Source organism: Salmo trutta, chromosome 18, assembly GCF_901001165.1.
Source record: "Salmo trutta chromosome 18, fSalTru1.1, whole genome shotgun sequence".
Lineage (NCBI taxonomy): Eukaryota > Metazoa > Chordata > Actinopteri > Salmoniformes > Salmonidae > Salmo > Salmo trutta.
Window position 1 is genome coordinate 55,839,760 of NC_042974.1, and position 21,522 is coordinate 55,861,281.

A 21,522-nucleotide genomic window follows, 5' to 3' on the forward strand; every position below is an offset into this window, starting at 1 on the left:
TCAGCCTTCTGACATTGAAGAGGCGATAACACTGTCTGTGTGGGTGGACCATTTCAGATCGTCAATGGACTTGAAGCTTTACCTTCTCCACTGCAGTCCCGTCAATGTGGATAGGGGCGTGCTCCCTCTGCTGTTTCCTGAAGTCCACGATCAACTTCTTTGTTTTGTTGACGTTGAGGGAGAGGTTATTTTCCTGGCACCATTCCACCAGGGCCCTCACCTCCTCCCTGTAGGCTGTCTCGTCATTGTTGGTAATCAGGCCTACTATGGTTGTGTCATCTGGGGAGGCAGGGTAGCCTAGTGGTTAGTGTTGGACTAGTAACCGGAAGGTTGCAAGTTCAAATCCCTGAGCTGACAAGGTACAAATCAGTCATTCTGCCCCTGAACAAGGCAGTTAACCCATTGTTCCTAGGCTGTCATTGAAAATAAGAATTTGTTCTTAACTGACTTGCCTAGTTAAATAAAGGTAAAAATGTAATCTGAAAACTTGATAATTGAGTTGGAGGTGTGTGCAGTCATGGGTGAACAGGGAGTACAGGAGGGGGCTGAGCACTCACCCTTGTGGGGACCCTGTGTTGATGATCAGTGAAGTGGAGGTGTAGTTTCCTACCTTCACCACCTGGGGGCAGCCAGGAAGTCCAGGACCCAGTTGCACATGGTGGTGTTCAGACCCAGGGCCCTGAGCTTGATTGTGAGCTTGGAGGGTATTATAGAGTTGTAGGCTGAGCTATGGTCAATGGACAGCATTCTTACAAGGTGTGTAGTGCAATGGCGATTTTATCATCTGTGGATCTATTGGGGCGGTTAGCAAATTGAAGTGGGTCTACGGTGTCAGATAAGGTAGAGGTGATTTGATCCAAAACTAGCCTCTCAAAGCACTTCATGATGACAGAGGTGAGTGCCACGGGGCGATAGTCATTTATTTCAGTTACCGTCCCTTTCTTGAGTACAGGAACAACGGTGGACATCTTGAAGTAAGTGGGGACAGCAGACAGGGATAGGGAGAGATTGAATATGTCTGTAAACACTCCAGTCAGCTGGTCTGCGCATGCTCTGAGGATGCGGCTAACGATGCCGTCTGAGCCTTGCGAGTGTTAACACGATTAAATGTCTTACTCACATCGGCCATGGAGAACGAGAGCTCACAGTCCTTGGGAGCGGACCGCGTCGATGGCACTGTGTTATCCTCAAAGCTGGCAAAGAAGGTGTTTAGATTGTCCGGTAGCAAGACGTCGGTGTCCGCGACGTGGCTGGTTTTCCCTTTGTAATCCGTGATTGTCTGTAGACCCTGCCACATACGTCTCGTGTCTGAGCCATTGAATTGCAACTCGACATTGTCTCTGTACTGACGTTTTGCCTGTTTGATTGCCTTACGGATTGTTTGTTTTCTGGTTTGGGTAGGTTTAAATAGTCACAGTGGGAACAACATCCCCTATACACTTCCTGATGAACTCAGTCACTGTGTCCGTGTATACCTAAATGTTATTCTCTGAGGCTACCCGGAACGTATACCAGTCTTCGTGATCAAAACAATCTTGAAGCATGGATTCCGATTGGTCAGACCAGCGTAGAATAGACCTTAGCATGGGTACTTCCTGTTTGAGTTTCTGTTTATAGGAAGGGAGGTGCAAAATGGAGTGGTGATCTGATTTGCCGAAGGGAGAGCAGGGGAGGGTCTTGTAGGCATCCCGGAAGAGAGAATAGCAGTGGTCGAGTGTTTTCCCAGCGCGAGTCAATCTGTTGATTGAACGTCGGTAGCGTTTTCCTCAAATTTGCTTTGTTAAAATCCCCAGCTACAATAAATGCGGCCTCAGGATCTATGGTTTCCAGTTTGCATGTGTAACAGTATAGCTCCCATCCCTCACCTCGCCCCTACCTGGGCTCGAACCAGGGTCCCTCTGCACACATCGACAACAGCCACCCTCGAAGCATCATTACCCATCGCTCCACAAAAACCGCTACTTCAAGGTCTCAGAGCGAGTGACGTCACCGATTAAAACGCTATTAGCGCACACCCCGCTAACTAGCTAGCCATTTCACATCAGTTACACTCACCCCCCTTTTGATCTTCTCCTTTTCCGCAGCAACCAGTGATCCGGGTCAACAGCATCAATGTAACAGTATAGCTTCCGTCCCTCTCCTCGCCCCTGCCTGGGCTGGGCTCGAACCAGGGTCCCTCTGCACACATCGACAACAGCCACCCTCGAAGCATCATTACCCAACTACTTCAAGGTCTCAGAGCGAGTGACGTCACCGATTGAAACGCTATTAGCGCGCACCCCGCTAACTAGCTAGCCATTTCACATCGGTTACACATGAAGTCCAGTGTAGTTCCTTGAGGGCCGTCATGGTAACGGCTTGAAGGGGAATATACACGGCTGTGACTATAACCGAAGATAATTATTTTGGGAGGTAATACGGTCGCCATTTGATTATGAGGTATTCTAGGTCGTGTGAACAAAATCTCTGCTAGGTCCTGCACATCATCTCTAGCTGACACCTTTGCTAACAGGTATTGTGTCAATTTAAAACTTGATCAAGACAGTTCACAGAATTGTCCATTTAAAGAAATGTAGCCTTATTTATTATTACATTTAGCTAACATTAGATAGTTAATACAGAGATTCTTACTTTTTCCTCAATTCGGCAGTCTGGTCCAGATCATGATTGAATTTGTAGTTCTTTATGATCGTCACATTATCAGCTAATTAGTAAATACAGGTGCATATATTGATAAAAGTCACTCTGTCCTGGACGGTTATCAAAGCACAGCCCTTATTGTAAGTGTTTCTAAAATCCACTATTGTTTCTAAAATCCTGGAATATTGGAACAGTGGAAAAACGATTGGACCCATTTCCTTGTTTGACCTATTGATCTATACTCTATTGGCAGCGTTTTGCAATCTTGAGTGTCTGGCATGACAATAAAAAAAGTAACCACAGCAAACCCGTCTGCCATTCAAAAGCATAAACGGTAGATCTATATTCACTGTAAAATTCACACAATTACACTGTAGCCTATTTAGTAACACTGTAAACATCACATGATTCTATTCCTTTCAGTGAGAGTTTTTTTTTAGGACATATAACAAGCAATGAGATCATATTAGAGTCTGTGATCGTATCAACCTAATGTTAACCAATTGTGGTAAGCAATGCAGAGGAGCAACCCCATGCTTCAGCCATGTAGCAACAATGTTGCATCAGACAGATGATAATTCTTCAGCTATGTAACCATGATGCTGCATCAGACAGGGGATAATGCTTCAGACATGTAGCCAAGATGCTGCTGCATCAGGCAGGTTGTGATGCTTCAGCCATGTAGCCATGATGCTGCATCAGGCAGGTGATAATGCCCTGGCCATGTAGCCACGATGCTGCATCAGAAAGGTCATAATTATTCAGCCATGTAACCATGATGCTGCATCAGACAGGGGATAATGCTTCAGACATGTAGCCAAGATGCTGCCGCATCAGGCAGGTGGTAATGCTTCAGCCATGTAGCCATGATGCTGCTGCATCAGACAGTTGATAATGCTTCAGCCATGTAGCCATGATGCTACTGCTTCAGGCAATTGATAATTCTTCAGCCATGTAGCCACGATGCTGCTGCATCAGGTAGATGATAATGTTTCAGCCATGTAGCTTCGATGCTGTATCAGGCAGGTGATAATGCTTCAGACATGTAGCCAATATGCTTCATCAGGCAGGTGAAAATGCCTTAGCCATGTAGCCACGATGCTGCATCAGACAGGTGATAATGCGTCAGCCATTTAGCCATGATGCTGCTGCTTCAGGCAGGTGATAATGCTTCAGCCGTGTAGCCATGATGCTGCTGCATCAGGCAGGGGATAATGCCGCGTCAGGCAGGTGATAATGCTTCAGCCATGTAGCCACGATGCTGCTGCATCAGGCAGGTGAGAATGTTTCAGCCATGTAGCCACTGTGTTGCATCAGGCAGGTGATAATGTTTATTGCTAAAATAGGACCATATACAGGCCCTAAAGACTTTTCTTTTCATCATTATGTTATTGGGCTAATTTCCTGAGGGGAATATTACAATTAAACCGTTTTTTAATAGGCTACATGTCATAATTGAGAAAGTGAATGGTTTTATTTTTGTTTTCCAAACAATCAGTGTAAATATCAGATGTTATGGTTGGCTATAATATAAGGTACTTCCTCAGACTGCTAATGAAACATGAAATCACCCATGATTGAAATTCTGCATGTATGACTTGCTTTCCTGTGATCTTGGCCTGGGTCAGTAATTTTCTCATTTGGGCCAGTAGTCAAATTTACCTGAATGTCAAGACTGGTACCCGGGCTGACTGCCTTACATTTTTTAAGAAATGTATTTTCATTGTTAGACCGGCCACTTGAGTATCTGGTCAATATAATGGATAATCTGTGGTCACACATGATAACTGAAATGTGTTAGTCACGCACGATATCTCAATTGGGGGGGTGGTCTGCTGCATCATTCGTGGGAGACATTCGACATGTTTACTGTTGCCTTATTATTAACTTGATAATGCACTCGGTTCAGGGTTATTGTGCTGTTCAATCTTGTTTTCCTTTGCCAATACCATTGCGTTCACAATAGGAAGATAAGACAGTGGAGTCAAAAAGTGCTCTGTAGCATATAAAAGCTCACCATCCCACCATCTATTACTGATCTTAAATGTGTTTTACTATGTAACATCAGCATCTTTAACAGGTAGTTTGAGATACATTATTGCGTCCAGACATAGCCGTTGGAAGTAAGGGTGCTGATATTACTCCTGTAATAGAAAAATACTCCTCTGCACACTCTGCCCTGCTGCTGCACACTCCCTCCTTGGCCCCTTCACTGCTCATCCAAACAATCACACCAAATGATACTCTGAGGACTCTGCCTAACAATTAGGCTGAGCTACAGAGCTTTTTATCGTCAGTGTCATGAATGCGCCAGTCAGTGTATTAAACCTAACATCTAATTTACGACACATGCTACTTCTAATTCTACAAACAGTGGTATTGTGCTGGTTTGAAAGCGGACTTCATTCATGAATTGTCCATTATTCTACATTCCTCCCTCTGCATGTGATTTGGCTGAAGCTACCCTAACGCCTAATCTAATACTATTTTATTCTACAAATAATGATATGGTGCAAGTTTAAATGCACCAAGCATTCTTAATTGCTGTCTCTCTGCATGCATTGTGGCTTAGCGAGTGACACAATGCCACAGTAAGCTCTTTATTTCTGTTCAGTTCTCCAGCGACTACAGTAGTAGTGCAGTTATAGAAACAGTACAGTGGGCCAAAACCTTCATTGCGGAATAAACCATGAAAATAAAGGGTCTATGTTATAGATATGGATGTTTATTGGTAGGGTATTGTTAATCTCGAAAACCCAGAACTAAAATCTTGCAGAATTACGTCAGATGCTCGATTAGACTCTGCGGGGAGATCTATGACAAAAGATACTAGAATGAGCAGTGTGTCGGGCGAATCTGTGCAAACACCTGCAGAAATTGTGATTTGTCCAAATGATCAGTGACGTAAAATCATCATACCGGAACAAAGTTCCTCATTAGTTGTCACATCCCAGAATCTGTTGACATTGACAGACGCTATGTTACCATGAAAGTATTCACACCCCTTGACATTTTTGTGTTACAGCATGAATGGATTCAATTGAGATTTTTCTGTCACTGGCATACACACAATACCGCATAATGTCAAAGTGTAATTCGGTTTTTCGAAATTTTTACTAAAATGAAAAGCTGAAATGTCTTGAGTCAATAAGTATTCAACCCCTTTGTTATGGCAAGTCTAATTAAGTTCAGAAGTAAACATTTGCTTAATAAATTGCATGGACTCACTCTGTGTGCAATAATAGTGTTTAACATGATACCTCATCTCTGTACCTCACACATACAATTATCTGTAAGGTCCCTCAGTCAAGCAGTGAATTTAAAGCACAGATTCCATCACAAAGACCAGGGAGGTTTTCCAATGCTTTGGAAAGAAAGGCACCTATTGGTAGATGGGTAATAATTAAAAAAGCAGACATTGAATATCCCTTTGAGCATAGTGATGCACTTTGGATGTCGTATCAATACACCCAGTCACTACAAAGATACAGTCGTCCTTCCTAACTCAGTTGCTGAAGAGGAAGGAAACCGCTCAGCGATTTCACCATGAGGCCAATGGGGACTTTAAAACAGTTACAGAGTTTATTGGCTGTGATAAGAGAAAACTGAGGATGGATCAACAACATTGTAGTTACTCCACAATACTAACCTAATTTACAGAGTGTAAAGAAAAAAGCCTTTACAGAATATTCCAAAACATGCATCCTGTTTGCAAAATGGCAGTGAAGTAATACTGCAAAAATGTGGCAAAGCAATTCACTTTTTGTCCTGAATACAAAGTGTTTGGGGCAAATCCACTCCAACACATTATTGAGAACCACTCTCCATATTTTCAAGCAAAGTGATGGCTGCACCATGCTATGGGTATGCTTGTAATCGTTAAGGACTGGGGAGTTTTTTAGGATAAAAATAAATAGAATGGAGCTAAACACCTTCAGGAAAACCAGGTTTAGTCTGCTTTCCACCAGACACTGGGAGATTAATTCACCTTTCACCTTTAACACAAGGCCAAATCTACACTGGAGTTGCTTACCAAGAAGACATGTTCCTGAGTGGCCAAGTTAAAGTTTAGACTTAAATCTACAAGACCTAAAAATGGTTGTCTAGCAATGATCAACAACCAAGTTGACAGAACTTCAAGAATTTTTTAAAGAATAATGGCTAAATGTTGCACAATCCAGGTGTAGAAAACTCTTAGAGACTTACCCAGCTGTAATCACTGCCGAAGGTGCTTCTACTAAGTATTGTTCTAGGTAGAACCCTTTGCCTTTGAAAGAACCCTTGTCTTCCAAAAAGGGTTCTTCAGATCAAAATGGTTCTTGGTAGAATCCTATCTCTCCACAAATATTTTTTTTCTTCTAAGAGTGTACATATTTATATGGACAGGGAAACTTAAACTAATTTGTCTCCATATTCCAGCATTTTAGATTTGAGATCAAATGTTTTATATGCGGCAACAGTACAGAATGTCCCATTTTATTTGAGGGTATTTTCATGCATATCTGTTTTACCGTTTATACATGAATGCCGTTTATGTATCTAGTCCCCACATTTGAAGGTGTCATTTATTTTAGAGAAATTCACTTACTGTGCATATCATTTAGTTAAAAGTTTAGAATTTGGTTCCATATTCCTGGCACACAATGACTACACCAAGCGTATGACTCTACAAACTTGTTGGATGCATTTGCAGTTTGTTTTGGTTGTGTTTTGGATTATGTTGTGCCCAATAAAAATGAATGGTAAATAATGTATTGTGTAATTTGGAGTCACTTTATTGTAAATAAGAATAGCATATGTTTCTAAACACTTCTACATTCATCTGGATGCTACCATGATTACGGATAGTCCTGAATGAATTGTGAATAATGATTATGTGAGAAAGTTAGATGCACAAATATTATACCCTCAAGACCCTCATTGTAATCATACCCATAACAATAACAGGGGAGGTTAGCATTTTTTGGGGGATATGCTATTTGTGCGTCTGTAACTTTCTCACTCATCATCATTCACAATTCATTCAGGACTATCCATATTCCATTCTTATTTATAAAATGATTGACACCCCTGTTTTCAATACCTTTCAATAGCTCACCATGCTAGGATAACAGCACTGAGCCTTTTTCTAAAATCACTTATGAGTTGAACACATTGGGAGGGATCTTAGACCATTTCTCCATGGCATCATGAACTTTACCCAAATGCCAGGACATTTTAGCCAAAAACCTGGTTGCCTCTGTCAGGAGGCTGAAACTTGGCTGCAATCTTCCAGCAAGACAATAAAACTAATCACACATCAACATCCACAAATAAATGGTTAGTCTCCAGACATAAACACATTGAAAACCTTTGGTTTGATGAAGGATATCAAGGAACAGGAAGGATTCTGTATCCCTCCCAATGTGTTCTCCAACTCATACATTATTTTAGAAAAAGGCTCAGTGCCGTTATCCTCGCATGGTGAGCTATTGAAAGGTATTGAAAACAGGGGTGTCAATCATTTTGTAAATAAAAATACAATATGTTTCTGAATGTGAGTACGCAAGCAACCCCTCATGATGATTTTTTGTGGCCCTCATCCCAATCAAAGTTGCATCCCTGACTGAAATCAAAGTTGCATCCCTGACCGAAATCATCACTATCCCACCTTCTAAAATCATTGACAGGTGGCACTACTGACTTATGGAATAAATATGTGTCCTAAAATGAAGAAAGAAATTATTTTGAAAGAACAGCTGTCAAATAATTTGCAAACCGGGAGGGACCTGGAAGTCTGGTCACAATGCTGACATGGTAGACACATTTTAATACCATGTGTAGACACATTTCTGGAAATGTGGGCACAATCAGAATGTGGACAAGATCAGGACAAAGGACCCATGTTAGCGCCAGGTATAAATGAGGCTATACTGGTGGATGGAGAGGCACTTAGGCCACAAATCATTTACTACTAAAGTCATAACTCACAGCCTAGAGCCAGGACCCAGAGGACAGGTTATCAGCACAGTAATTACTACAGTACAGCCAGAGAGAGAGTGTGTGTGTGTGTGTGTGTGTGTGTGTGTGTGCGTGCGTGCGTGCGTGCGTGCGTGCGTGCGTGCGTGTGTGTGTGTGTGTGTGTGCGTGTGTGTGTGTGTGTGTGTGCCACTGGAAATGCCATGCGGTTGAGGTTGATGAGGTTGTCCGAGGTTATTTGCTGCTATTTTCAACTTAACCATAAATAACTTTGTAGTTGGGCGTTTGTGCTTGTAAAGGGTGTTAACACATTTGTAAGGTAACACTTTCTTTTGCTAGTCCATCTGTAGATGCTCTACAGACTATCAGTAACATTTCAACCAACTTTCTACAAGAAAATGCTCACCCAGATGCAGCGCTCCTTGTGGCCGAAGACTTTAATGCAGGAAAACTGAAATCGGTTTTACCTAATTTCTACCAGCATGTCACCTGTGCAACTAGAGGCAAAACAACTCTAGATCACCTTTACTCCACACACAGAGAAGCATACAGATCTCTCCCTCGTCCTCCATTTGGCAAATCTGACCGTAAGTCTATCCTCCTGATTCCTAATTACAAGCAAAAACTCAAACAGGAAGTACCAGTGATGTGCTCAACACGGAAGTGGTTCGATGAAGTGGATGCTAAGCTATAGGACTGTTTGGCTAGCACAGACTGGAATATGTTCCGGTATTCATCCGATGGCACCGGCTTCATTAACTTCATTAATAAGTGCATTGACGATGTTGTCCCCACAGTTACCGCACGTACAGTGGGGGAAAGAAGTATTTGATCCCCTGCTGATTATGTACGTTTGCCGACTTACAAAGAAATGATCAGTCTATAATTTTAATGGTAGGTTTATTTGAACAGTGAGAGACAGAATACAACAAAAAAATCCAGAAAAACACGTGAAAAATGTTATAAAATAGTTTGCATTTTGATGAGGGAAATAAGTATTTGACCCCTCTGCAAAACATGACTTAGTACTTGGTGGCAAAACCCTTGTTGGCAATCACAGAGGTCAGACGTTTCTTGTAGTTGGTCACCAGGTTTGCACACATCTCAGGAGGGATTTTGTACCACTCCTCTTTGCAGATCTTCTCCAAGTCATTAAGACTTCGAGGCTGACGTTTGGCAACTCAAACCTTGAGCTCCCTCAACAGATTTTCTATGGGATTAAGGTCTGGAGACTGGCTAGGCCACTCCAGGACCTTAATGTGCTTCTTCTTGAGCCACTCCTTTGTTGTTGCCTAGTCACTTTATCCCTACCTATATGTACATACAGTACCAAACATGTTATTCGCCTCACATGTGAAGAAGTAGTGTTAACATGTCAACTCAAAATGTATAACATGTGAACAACTGACCTCATGTGTCTGTTTTTTTTACGTGTGAAAATTTCAGCTCAACATGTGAAAACAGCTATCTCACATGTGAAAAGCGATTTCAACTGCAAACTTCTCATCGATCAATCAATTACATTTATTTATAAAGCCCTTTTTACATCAGCAGATGTCACAAAGTGCTATACAGAAACCCAGCCTAAAACCCCAAACAGCAAGCAATGCAGATGTAGAAGCACGGTGGCTAGGAAAAACTCCCTAGAAAGGCCAGAACCTAGGAAGAAACCTAGAGAGGAACCAGGCTCCGAGGGGTGGCCAGTCCTCTTCTGGCTGTGCCGGGTGGAAATTATAACAGTACATGGCTTTTAAGGCCAGATTGTTCTTCAAGATGTTGAAACGTTCATAGATGACCAGCAAGGGCAAATAATAATCACAGTGTTAATAATAATCACGTTTATTTTGTAAGGGAATTAAATGATATGGGGGTTTTATAGTAAGTGGTATGCTGTTCAGCTAAAATAGTGTAAAAATCTTTAATCAATGAAAATATGATTACATTTGACATGATCACTAGAATCAATCAGATCATAGCTGACACCAGTGTCGCGGATGTTTCGGTGGAACTGTTGGAGCCGTCAAATCGGTAAGCAGCTGCGCTTGCAATCATTGTCACAAAGCCACACCCGCTCAACTCCAGTTAGAAGTTCAGAACGATAATTACGCTATACCTGAAAAATTAGGAAATGCAATAATGAGGATTTATGTCATTTCTGTTGTAGATTTGACAGCTCTAACAAAGTTCCACTACCAACACCCTCTATTCTGATAGAGCCCTTAGTACTGACCCCAAATGGGATTTACAACTCACAATCTGTGGATTTGGTGTATGCTGAACTTTCTGCTGCACCACAAGTCTGTAGCGCTCCTTTACACATCTTAGCAAAAGAATGCACTCTGAATGCTATTTTAGTTATCAGTTATTCTGACTATTCTCTCATCATTGATTTAATTGACTTATTTCAGAAATGTGAGTGTTTTCTGTATAGCTGTCTAATGTCGGTGGGCCATACTATTCTGTTTTAATGATACTCCTGATTCACAATGATATAATATAATCGTTTTTGAGTTTATTTTAAAAAACGCTGAGATTTACTTTATGTAGGACATTTAAACTTAGTTATTGACTCAGACATGGGGGTGTACTGGAGCAGGAAGAAAGGAATGCCGTGAACCACAAGGTTGTGAGTTCAAATCCCAGGTGAGTGGACATGTTGAGTAATAATTACTGTAGATATAAACATACACAATGTAACTGTGTGTCTAACATGTACATTAAAAGCACGGTTTGTGTGTATCCTAATGTCTCGTTTTTCTTTGCAGGGCATCACCTGTGAAATCTCATGCAAAAAATATATGTGAAAATGTTTATCATGTGAAATATCATCACGTGAAAATCCACATGTAAAACGTTCTGTGAAATATCGTCATGTGAAATTTTCCAAAAACACATGGTTTGACATGATTTCACATGTGAAATACCTTTTCCACTTGTGAAATCATGTGTTTTATCCCTCAAGCCAGGCTAGAAGCACGGCCTGGTTACTCTGAAGATACAGGACTGTCAAATGGGCGCCCTAATTCTCTTTCTCCCAAATTTTGCACTTGTATTCCTCCCCTCGGCATGTAGCCTGGCTGGTAGGGGCATTGGGCCAGTAACCGAACAGGATGCTAGATCAAATCCCTGAGCTGACAAGGTAAAAATCTGTTGTTCTGCCCCTGAGCAAGGCAGTTAACCCGGGCGCTGTGGATGTCGATTAAGGCAGCCCTCCGCACCTCTCTGATTCAGAGGGGTTGGGTTAAATGCGGAAGACACATTTCAGTTGAATGCATTCAGTTGTACAACTGACTAGGTATCCCCTTTTCCTCAGAAACAGAAAGGAGAGACAAGAGGCATGACCATCCCCCTTTAAACTTTATTAGTTCATCTCATTATTGTTAAGCAAAGCAAAACACCAAATTATGAAGGCATCATTTTCATTTAATAGTACTGTACTCCAATTCATATGGTAATTTATAGTTTCATAGTACTGTACTTTACTGTTATTCATTGGATGTACTGTATAGCATGGAACCACTAAAAATGAATAATTTGTGAATGTACAATTGATAACAACATCGGAAAACAAAATTAAATGCTTTTCGCTCAATTTTCCGAAACCCAGAGAGTAACAGAGTGAATCAATAGAACAAAACATATCAGCCATCACGTTACAGTAGGTAAATACTCAAAATTACAAATCATCTGCAAGCGATACACCCAAGTATCTGTTAGAAACAGATAATGAAGAAGACGTTCGACAATGTGAAATAAGGCAAACTCATTTGATACAATTATTGACAAACTGGTTAAAAGACGATAAGTAGAGAAAAGAGAAAAGAGAAAAGAGAGAGAGAGGACTATTAAAATGACTGACTGTTTTAGGATTGCATCCCAAATGGCACCCTATTCCCTATATAATGCACTACTTTTGACCGGAGCCCATAGAGTTAACTATTTAAGGAATACGGTGCCATTCAGGACACAACCCATGTTTGTGAAGTTCTAAGCGATTCTGACATGCATTGGAACGAAACGACAGAGGAAGGAACCATAATCAATCTGTTGAAAGATTAAAAGACACCAGACATCCTGTAGTTCAAAGTGCTTGTTGGTGCTGATAAGGAGCTCTTTAATGAGCTTGTCTATGTCTCAAGTGGCACCCCCTTCCCTATACAGTGCACTACTTTTGACCAGGGCTCATATGGCTCTAGTGAAAAGTACTCCACTTTATAGGGAAGGGGGTTTCATTTGGGACACAGACTTTGTCTGCAGCTACAGATGCTGCTCTCTGAACATCAGACATTGTCAGAGCTTGTGTGTGTGTGTGTGTGTATGTGTGTGTGTCTCTCTCTCTCTCTGTGTGTGTGTGTATGTTAACATCAGACGTGATCAAGCATTATCTCACTGATGAAAGCAAAGCTGCTAGGGCTGAGTGATGGAGATTAAATTATTTTGAAGTGTCTGCCTCTGTGTGTGTGTGTGTGTGTGTGTGTGTGTGTGTGTGTGTGTGTGTGTGTGTGTGTGTGTGTGTGTGTGTGTGTGTGTGTGTGTGTGTGTGTGTGTGTGTGTGTGTGTGTGTGTGTGTGTGTCAAGGTATTAGTAGCTGACATCGTGACTAGGGTTGCAAAGCTACCGGTAATTTACCAAAGTCATCAGAATCTTCAGTAATTTTGGTAATTAACAGAAAATGTGTGGCAATTTATCATAACTTTGGTACTTTATACTTGAATAATTTTAAAATGTATATATATATATATATATATATATATATATATATATATATATTAAAGTATATATATATTCATATATAGTATTAATTGTTATATCTGTGTCCATATTGTCCATGAGTTTCTAGTAGATAGACCATATGGTTCAAGACAAAAAAGCCTAATTAAAGAAAAAAGCATCTAATCAACAATGGCATTATTTTCAATTAACTCTGCAACTCTTCACTTTTCTTCACAGCTGTCACCAGTTTAACGCCAAAACATTGACACCATATATATATAGACAAAGTAAAAAAAATGACAGCGTGTCAATTTATTTATTTATTTTTAAACCAATGGTATTCATCAGTTTGTGGTTTATATTTAGGATAATGTTTTACAGCTTTGCCATATTTTTTAAATCACCTTATTTAATTATGTCAAATATTTTACATGTGATAAGACCAGAGATAATTAGACATCTGTAATAATCTAAAGTATGGCCACTAGAAAGGGCCACTAGAAAGGGCCACTAGATGTCTTGTGATAGATTACATAAAATCCTTGAAAGATACCAACACTCTAGTAGTTTACTGGTAAACGTAGAAAGTTTCCAGTAATATACCCTACCTTTGCAACCCTAATCATGACTAGCTATGGGCGCTGCAACAGCAAGAAATGTGTGACAAGAAGATATGGCAGACACTCTGAACTTGGTATAATGCTGTGATGTACTCCTGTGTGTTTGTGTGAGTCCATGATGTTGCAATGTGCTCCTGCCTCCTCTATGTCAAAGATATTTTCAAAGACCATGTCAGTCATACACGCAGCAATCAACAGAAGCATAGTAAATGCTGGAAGATGTCATGTTCCGTCTTGTTTTCCACTGCTGAATGTCAGACTGTCAAAGCTAGTGACAGACAGACAGACAGACAGACAGACAGACAGACAGACAGACAGACAGACAGACAGACAGACAGACAGACAGACAGACAGACAGACAAGGTGCTGTGTCGGTTCTATGGTGCTTGTTAGAAACATAGGATGGTGGTGGTATACGGAACCCCCAACCTGTAATGTTAACGTCTGCAAACTGGAGCTGGTGCAGCTATTTTGGGTTGGTGAATGTGGCGTTCTGATTTTTTTACAGTCCCATGCTCCCACAATGTTCTAGACTCTAGATGGAATTTAAAGTTAGATGGAACGCTCCCACAATGTTCTAGACTCTAGATGGAATTTAAGGTTAGATGGAACGCTCCCACAATGTTCTAGATGGAATTTAAGGTTAGATGGAACGCTCCCACAATGTTCTAGATGGAATTTAAGGTTAGATGGAACGCTCCCACAATGTTCTAGATGGAATTTAAGGTTAGATGGAATGCTCCCACAATGTTCTAGATGGAATTTAAGGTTAGATGGAACGCTCCCACAATGTTCTAGATGGAATGGAACAGAGATATTATATTTAGGATATTATTAATATTCTCAATATATGCCTCTAGAATGGAAGGTTAGTCTCTTTTCTGAAAGAAGGTTTATTCCTCTGGCACTATATGGCTAATATGGGAATGACTAGTAGTAGTAGTAGTAGTAGTACTGTAGTAGTAGTAGTAGTACTGTAGTAGTAGTAGTAGTACTGTAGTAGTAGTAGTAGTAGTAGTAGTAGGAGTAGGAGTAGTTGTAGTAGTAGTAGTAGTAGTAGTAGTAGTAGTAGGTGTAGGAATAGGAGTAGGAGTAGGAGTAGTAGGGGTAGTAGGAGTAGGAGTAGTAGGAGTAGGAATAGGAGTATGAGTAGTAGTAGTAGTAGTAGTAGTAGTAGCAGGAGCAGGAATAGGAGTGGTAGCAGGAGTAGGAGTTGTAGTAGTAGTAGCAGAAGCAGGAATAGGAGTGGTAGCAGGAGTAGGAGTAGTAGTAGTAGTAGTAGTAGTAGCAGGAGCAGGAATAGGAGTGGTAGCAGGAGTAGGAGTTGTAGTAGTAGCAGAAGCAGGAATAGGAGTGGTAGCAGGAGTAGGAGTAGTAGTAGTAGTAGTAGTAGTAGTAGCAGGAGCAGCAGCAGCAGTAGTAGGGGTAGTAGGAGTAGGAGTAGTAGGAGTAGGAATAGGAGTATGAGTAGTAGTAGTAGTAGTAGTAGCAGGAGCAGGAGCAGGAATAGGAGTGGTAGCAGGAGTAGGAGTTGTAGTAGTAGTAGCAGAAGCAGGAATAGGAGTGATAGCAGGAGTAGGAGTAGTAGTAGTAGTAGTAGTAGTAGTAGCAGGAGCAGCAGTAGGAGTGGTAGCAGGAGTAGTAGTAGCAGGAGCAGGAGCAGGAATAGGAGTGGTAGCAGGAGTAGGAGTAGTAGTAGTAGCAGCAGTAGTAGCAGGAGCAGGAATAGGAGTAGTAGCAGGAGTAGTAGTAGTAGCAGGAGCAGCAGCAGCAGTAGGAGTGGTAGCAGGAGTAGTAGTAGCAGGAGCAGGAATAGGAGTGGTAGCAGGAGTAGGAGTAGTAGTAGTAGTAGTAGTAGGAGCAGGAATAGGAGTAGTAGCAGGAGTAGTAGTAGTAGTAGTAGCAGGAGCAGCAGCAGCAGTAGGAGTAGTAGTAGTAGCAGGAGCAGGAATAGGAGTAGTAGCAGGAGTAGTAGTAGTAGTAGTAGTAGTAGTAGTAGCAGGAGCAGCAGCAGCAGTAGGAGTAGTAGTAGTAGCAGGAGCAGGAATAGGAGTAGTAGCAGGAGTAGTAGTAGTAGTAGTAGTAGTAGTAGTAGTAGCAGGAGCAGCAGCAGCAGTAGGAGTAGTAGTAGTAGTTAGATCTAACAGACTGCCAGGTATCGCATCAGTTTGATATGTTACAGTCCTCTATCACATGTTTCTTTTTTTACATCCATATTCAAATTTGATCGATGAATCATTTAATGAATGACCGATTCTGTAATAAAGATTGATTGATGATAGATTTCATTGATGACAGATGACATCATTTCATTATAATAAAGATTCAAAAAGTAATTAAAAAGTAATGTAAAATAGGGGAATGAATTATGTCACGGTGAATGACTCGTTCTTGTGCCTCCGGTCCCCCAGTTTAAGAGGCCATACGGGCACAGGTACTGATGTGGTGGCCCTTTCTTTCTTCACAGTTGGCTGGTTGATTGTCCCTCCTCCTGCTGTTCATTCCTTCTTATCTACAGGATCTGGATGGACAGAAGAAAACAGGAAGAAAATAAGAAGGAGAAGTTGATGACACGAGGGTGCAAAAGTAGAGCAACCTTTCCAGAAACACAACAGGGATTGAACCAATCACAGGCAACACAATAGACCTTATTCACGCGGTTGACCATGATTGGTGGAGATCCAGGAAGCTGAAGTGCTCCTCATCTACCCCATGATGTTGGGCCAAACTACCCCTCTATTGTGAGTTCCCTAGCACACTATTTATATGGGCCCTGGTGAAAAGTAGTGCACTATATAGGGCAGGGGTATTCAACTCTTACCCTACACAGTCCGGACTGCTGCTGGTTTTCTGTTCTACCTGATAATAAATTGCACAAACATGGTATCCCAGGTCTAAATGAGTCCCTGATTAGATGGGAACAATGAAGAGAAAAAAAGGTCTAGATTTGAATTTGAGGGATATAGGGCAAAGGGTGCCATTTGGGACGAACAGCATCTTGCATAGTGAGACAATAACTTCTTGTGTGTGTTTGAGTTGGGCATTATCTACGGGATTTGGAGGGGAGATAGGAGAGGGTGAGGTAAGGCTGCAGGAGAGGGTGAGGTAAGGCTGCAGGAGAGGGTGTGGTAAGGCTGCAGGAGAGGGTGTGGTAAGGCTGCAGGAGAGAGTGAGGTAAGGCTGCAGGAGAGGGTGAGGTAAGGCTGCAGGAGAGGGTGAGGTAAGGCTGTAGAGTGAGATCATATTGTTATCATGCAAACAGACAGACAGACGGACGGACGGACGGACGGACGGACGGACGGACGGACGGACGGACGGACGGACGGACGGACGGACGGACAGACAGACAGACAGACAGACAGACAGACAGGCACACACACAGACAGATAGAAAAGACAGGCAGACAGACAGACAGACATGCCCATGTGCTCTGTTGGCTGATATTTTTTGTGTTTATATAGGACCTCCCGCCCACCTACCGTCAACCAATTATGTCAATGCGGAACTATACGGAGCCCTTCAGGTTCTTCAAAACAATCTACAACGAACCTTTGAGATTGAAGAAGGTTCTTTATAGAACCATTCTCCAAAAAGGTTCTATAAAGAACCATAAAAAAGTGTTCTATATAGCCCCAAACAGGGTTGTAACCATAGCGGAACCCTTTTTTGGTGCTGTATAGAACCTTTTATCAATGGTTCTTTATAGAACCTTAGGACAATTTTCTTTATAGCACCATATATAGGTCATTACTAATGACCAGAGCCCGTACACCGGATGTCACATATACCAGATGGGTGCAATGAAATGTGTTGTTTTACAGGGCCAGCCATAGTAGGACAGCGCCCCTGGAGCAAATTAGGGTTAAGGGTTTTCACCTTGTCAGCTCGGGTATTCGAACCAGCAATCTTTCGGTTACTGGCTTAATGTCAAATGACATGCAGAAACATTCCATTGGGCCCTCAATGTAGACCTGGATATGGCAACATGGCAGCAGTATTGTATCTTATCAAATATGATTTATCGATATCTGTGTCCCAAATGACTTTATATTCCCTACACAGTGCATAAATAGGGAATAAGGTACCATTTTGAACACAGTCATGATTTATCAGCATTATTATTGCCCCAGCGGTTAATGTCGCTTCCGAGTTAAGTTAATATACAATCCAAATGTGATTTATTAAACTGTGTGATAGTTGAGTGTGTAGGTAATTCATCACAGTCAATCTCCTAAGGCTCGCTTTCACGTACAGTATTTACCAAAATATCAGGGTCACTACTGGGAGAGGGGAAGAGGAGAGTATGGAAGAGGAGAGTATGGGAGAGGAGAGAAGAGAAGAGAGGAGATGAGACGATTTAGAAATGCACAGTGAGAAAGAGAGAAAGAGAGAGGAGAGAAGAGAGCAAGATGGAGAAAGATGAAGAATGAACATGTCTGTGCAGGGAGGAAAAGAGGGAGAGAAGGAGAGATGGAGCAAGGGAGCGAGGGAGGAAAGGAGGGAGAGAGTGGAGAAGGATGAGACCGAATATCAGAGTAGGCCAAGCAGCTCACTCTGAAGAGAGCTGAGAACAGGGAGAGAGGGATAGACAGAAAGAGGTAGAGGAATAGACAGAAAGAGGTAGAGTGATAGACAGAAAGAGGTAAAGAGGGATAGACAGAAAGAGGTAGAGGAATAGACAGAATGAGAAAGAGTGATAGACAGAAAGAGGTAGAGAGTGATAGACAGAAAGAGGGAGAGAGGAAGTGAGTGAAGGAATGTGAAGCTAAATACTGACAGATGCCAGGCATCCCTACTCAATGCTGAGGGTACTCAGACTGATGTGAATTTTTATTCAACAGCTGTGGTCGCTAATAAGAAACCACAAGCAGATCAATGAAGATGACCAGGTAGAGAGTGGGTGTCTGTGTGTTTGTGTGTTTGTTGAGAGTGTGTGTGCGTGTGTGTGTGTGTGTGTGTGAGCCTCCGATTCCAACTTACCTTTGGACGGAGTGCTGTCGGTTTCAGTTGGGTCAGATCCTTCCAAGCTCTCGACTTTAGCATTTATTTCTAATAGACAGAGAGAGAGGAGAGGAGAGGAGAGGAGAGGAGAGGAGAGGAGAGGAGAGTGAGACACAGAGAAAGAGCGAGAGAGTGAGAGAGAGGAGAAGAGATTACAATCACAGCTTTCTATCTCTGAGATACTGTGGGCATTGAAGGATATTGAAGGATACTAAAAGACAATCACTCATCATCACTCAGACCCTCCAACATGTCTTATACCAACTGACTGAGCAGACACATGGGGAAGTTTGATCATGGTCATACACCCACAAATAGGCCTATATATTTCTGTAAATGTAGGATACTGACATAAACTTGTAGGCGACTCTCAGAGCCTCTGCATCAGACTGGAGTCAGACACTCTTTGACTCGTCACATGGTCTTTTAACCACTGAGTGAGAAGATACTTGGGGAAGTTTGTTCATACACCCACAACCGTTGCACTATTATGAACTAACAGAATAGTTCATTATCTGTGTAACCTACCCCTGTGTAACCCCTGTCCTCTACCCCTGTGTAACCTCTGTCCTCTTCCCCTGTGTAAGCTCTTTCCTCTTCCCCGTGTAACCTCTTTCCTCTTCCCCTGTGTTAGCTCTTTCCTCTTCCCCTGTGTAACCTCTGTCCTCTTCCCCTGTGTAAGCTCTTTCCTCTTCCCCGTGTAACCTCTTTCCTCTTCCCCTGTGTAACCTCTTTCCTCTTCCCCTGTGTAACCTCTTTCCTCTTCCCCTGTGTAACCTCTGTCCTCTTCCCCTGTGTAAGCTCTTTCCTCTTCCCCGTGTAACCTCTTTCCTCTTCCCCTGTGTAACCTCTTTCCTCTTCCCCTGTGTAACCTCTTTCCTCTTCCCCTGTGTAACCTCTGTCCTCTTCCCCTGTGTAAGCTCTTTCCTCTTCCCCGTGTAACCTCTTTCCTCTTCCCCTGTGTAACCTCTTTCCTCTTCCCCTGTGTAACCTCTTTCCTCTTCCCCTGTGTAACCTCTGTCCTCTTCCCCTGTGTAACCTCTTTCCTCTTCCCCTGTGTAAGCTCTTTCCTCTTCCCCTGTGTAAGCTCTTTCCTCTTCCCCTGTGTAATCTATTTCCTCTTAGCTTGTGTAACCTCTTTCCTCTTCCCCTGTGTAACCTCTGTCCTCTTCCCCTGTGTAACCTCTTTCCTCTTCCCCTGTGTAACCTCTTTCCTCTTCCCCTGTGTAACCTCTTTCCGCTTCCCCTGTGTAAGCTCTTCCCCTGTGTAAGCTTGTTCCTATTCCTCTGTGTAATCTATTTCCTCTTCCCCTGTGTAACCTCTTTACTCTTCCCCTGTGTAACCTATTTCCTCTTCCCCTGTGTAAGCTCTTTACTCTTCCCCTGTGTAACCTATTTCCTCTTCCCCTGTGTAAGCTCTTTACTCTTCCCCTGTGTAACCTATTTCCTCTTCCCCTGTGTAACCTATTCCCTCTTCCCCTGTGTAACCTCTTTCCTCTTCCCCTGTGTAACCTCTTTCCTCTTTCCCTGTGTAAACTCTTTCCTCTTCCCCTGTGTAACCTATTTCCTCTTCCCCTGTGTAAGCTCTTTACTCTTCCCCTGTGTAACCTATTTCCTCTTCCCCTGTGTAACCTATTTCCTCTTCCCCTGTGTAAGCTCTTTACTCTTCCCCTGTGTAACCTATTTCCTCTTCCCCTGTGTAACCTCTTCCCTCTTCCCCTGTGTAAGCTCTTCCCCTGTGTAAGCTCATTCCTCTTCCCCTGTGTAATCTATGTCCTCTTCCCCTGTGTAACCTCTTTACTCTTCCCCTGTGTAAGCTCTTTCCTCTTCCCCTGTCTAAGCTCTTTCCTCTTCCCCTGTGTAAGCTCTTTACTCTTCCCCTGTGTTAGCTCTTTCCTCTTCCCCCGTGTAACCTCTTTCCTCTTCCCCTGTGTAATCTCTTTCCTTTTCCCCTGTGTTAGCTCTTTCCTCTTCCCCGTGTAACCTCTTTCCTCTTCCCCTGTGTAATCTCTTTCCTTTTCCCCTGTGTAACCTCTTTCCTCTTCCCCCGTGTAACCTCTTTCCTCTTCCCCTGTGTAATCTCTTTCCTTTTCCCCTGTGTAACCTCTTTCCTCTTCCCCTGTGTAACCTCTTGCCTCTTCCCCTGTGTAACCTCTTGTGTCAGAGGTGTAAAGGGAAATGTATACATCATTAAATTACATTAAATGTACATTAAATCAAATACTCACGTTCACTAGCGCTGGTTTCTGTCTCCATCTCTTTCACCGTATCCTTCTCCTTCTCTTTCTCCTTCTCTTTCTCCTTCTCTTTCTCCTTCGCTTTCTCTTTCTCTTTCTCCTTCGCTTTCTCTTTCTCCGTATCCTTTTCTTTCTCCATATCCTTCTCTTCAGGTTCTGCATTAGAAAGAATTGAACATACAAACACAAACACAGTTAAACAATCATCCAAATTGAGTCTTTAAATTACTTTAAATTACTTTAAATTTCTTAAATTTCTTTAAATTATCCATCTTTAAATTACTTGGTTGCTTTGGACATAATTTGCTTACAATGGATAAAATAGCATTTGGAATGTAGATGATGAATGCAAC

General features: G+C 42.2%; 1 long non-coding RNA gene across 1 annotated transcript; it reads right to left on the reverse strand.

Annotated features, from left to right (window-relative positions):
- Positions 1-16,199: 16,199 nt before the first annotated feature.
- Positions 16,200-21,211, reverse strand: LOC115153553 (uncharacterized). The gene is made up of 3 exons (XR_003867711.1): positions 21,161-21,211; positions 18,912-18,980; positions 16,200-16,452 (listed from the first exon to the last, which is right to left on the reverse strand). It is a non-coding gene; the product is annotated as an uncharacterized LOC115153553 (long non-coding RNA).
- Between the last annotated feature and the right edge of the window lie 311 nt (positions 21,212-21,522).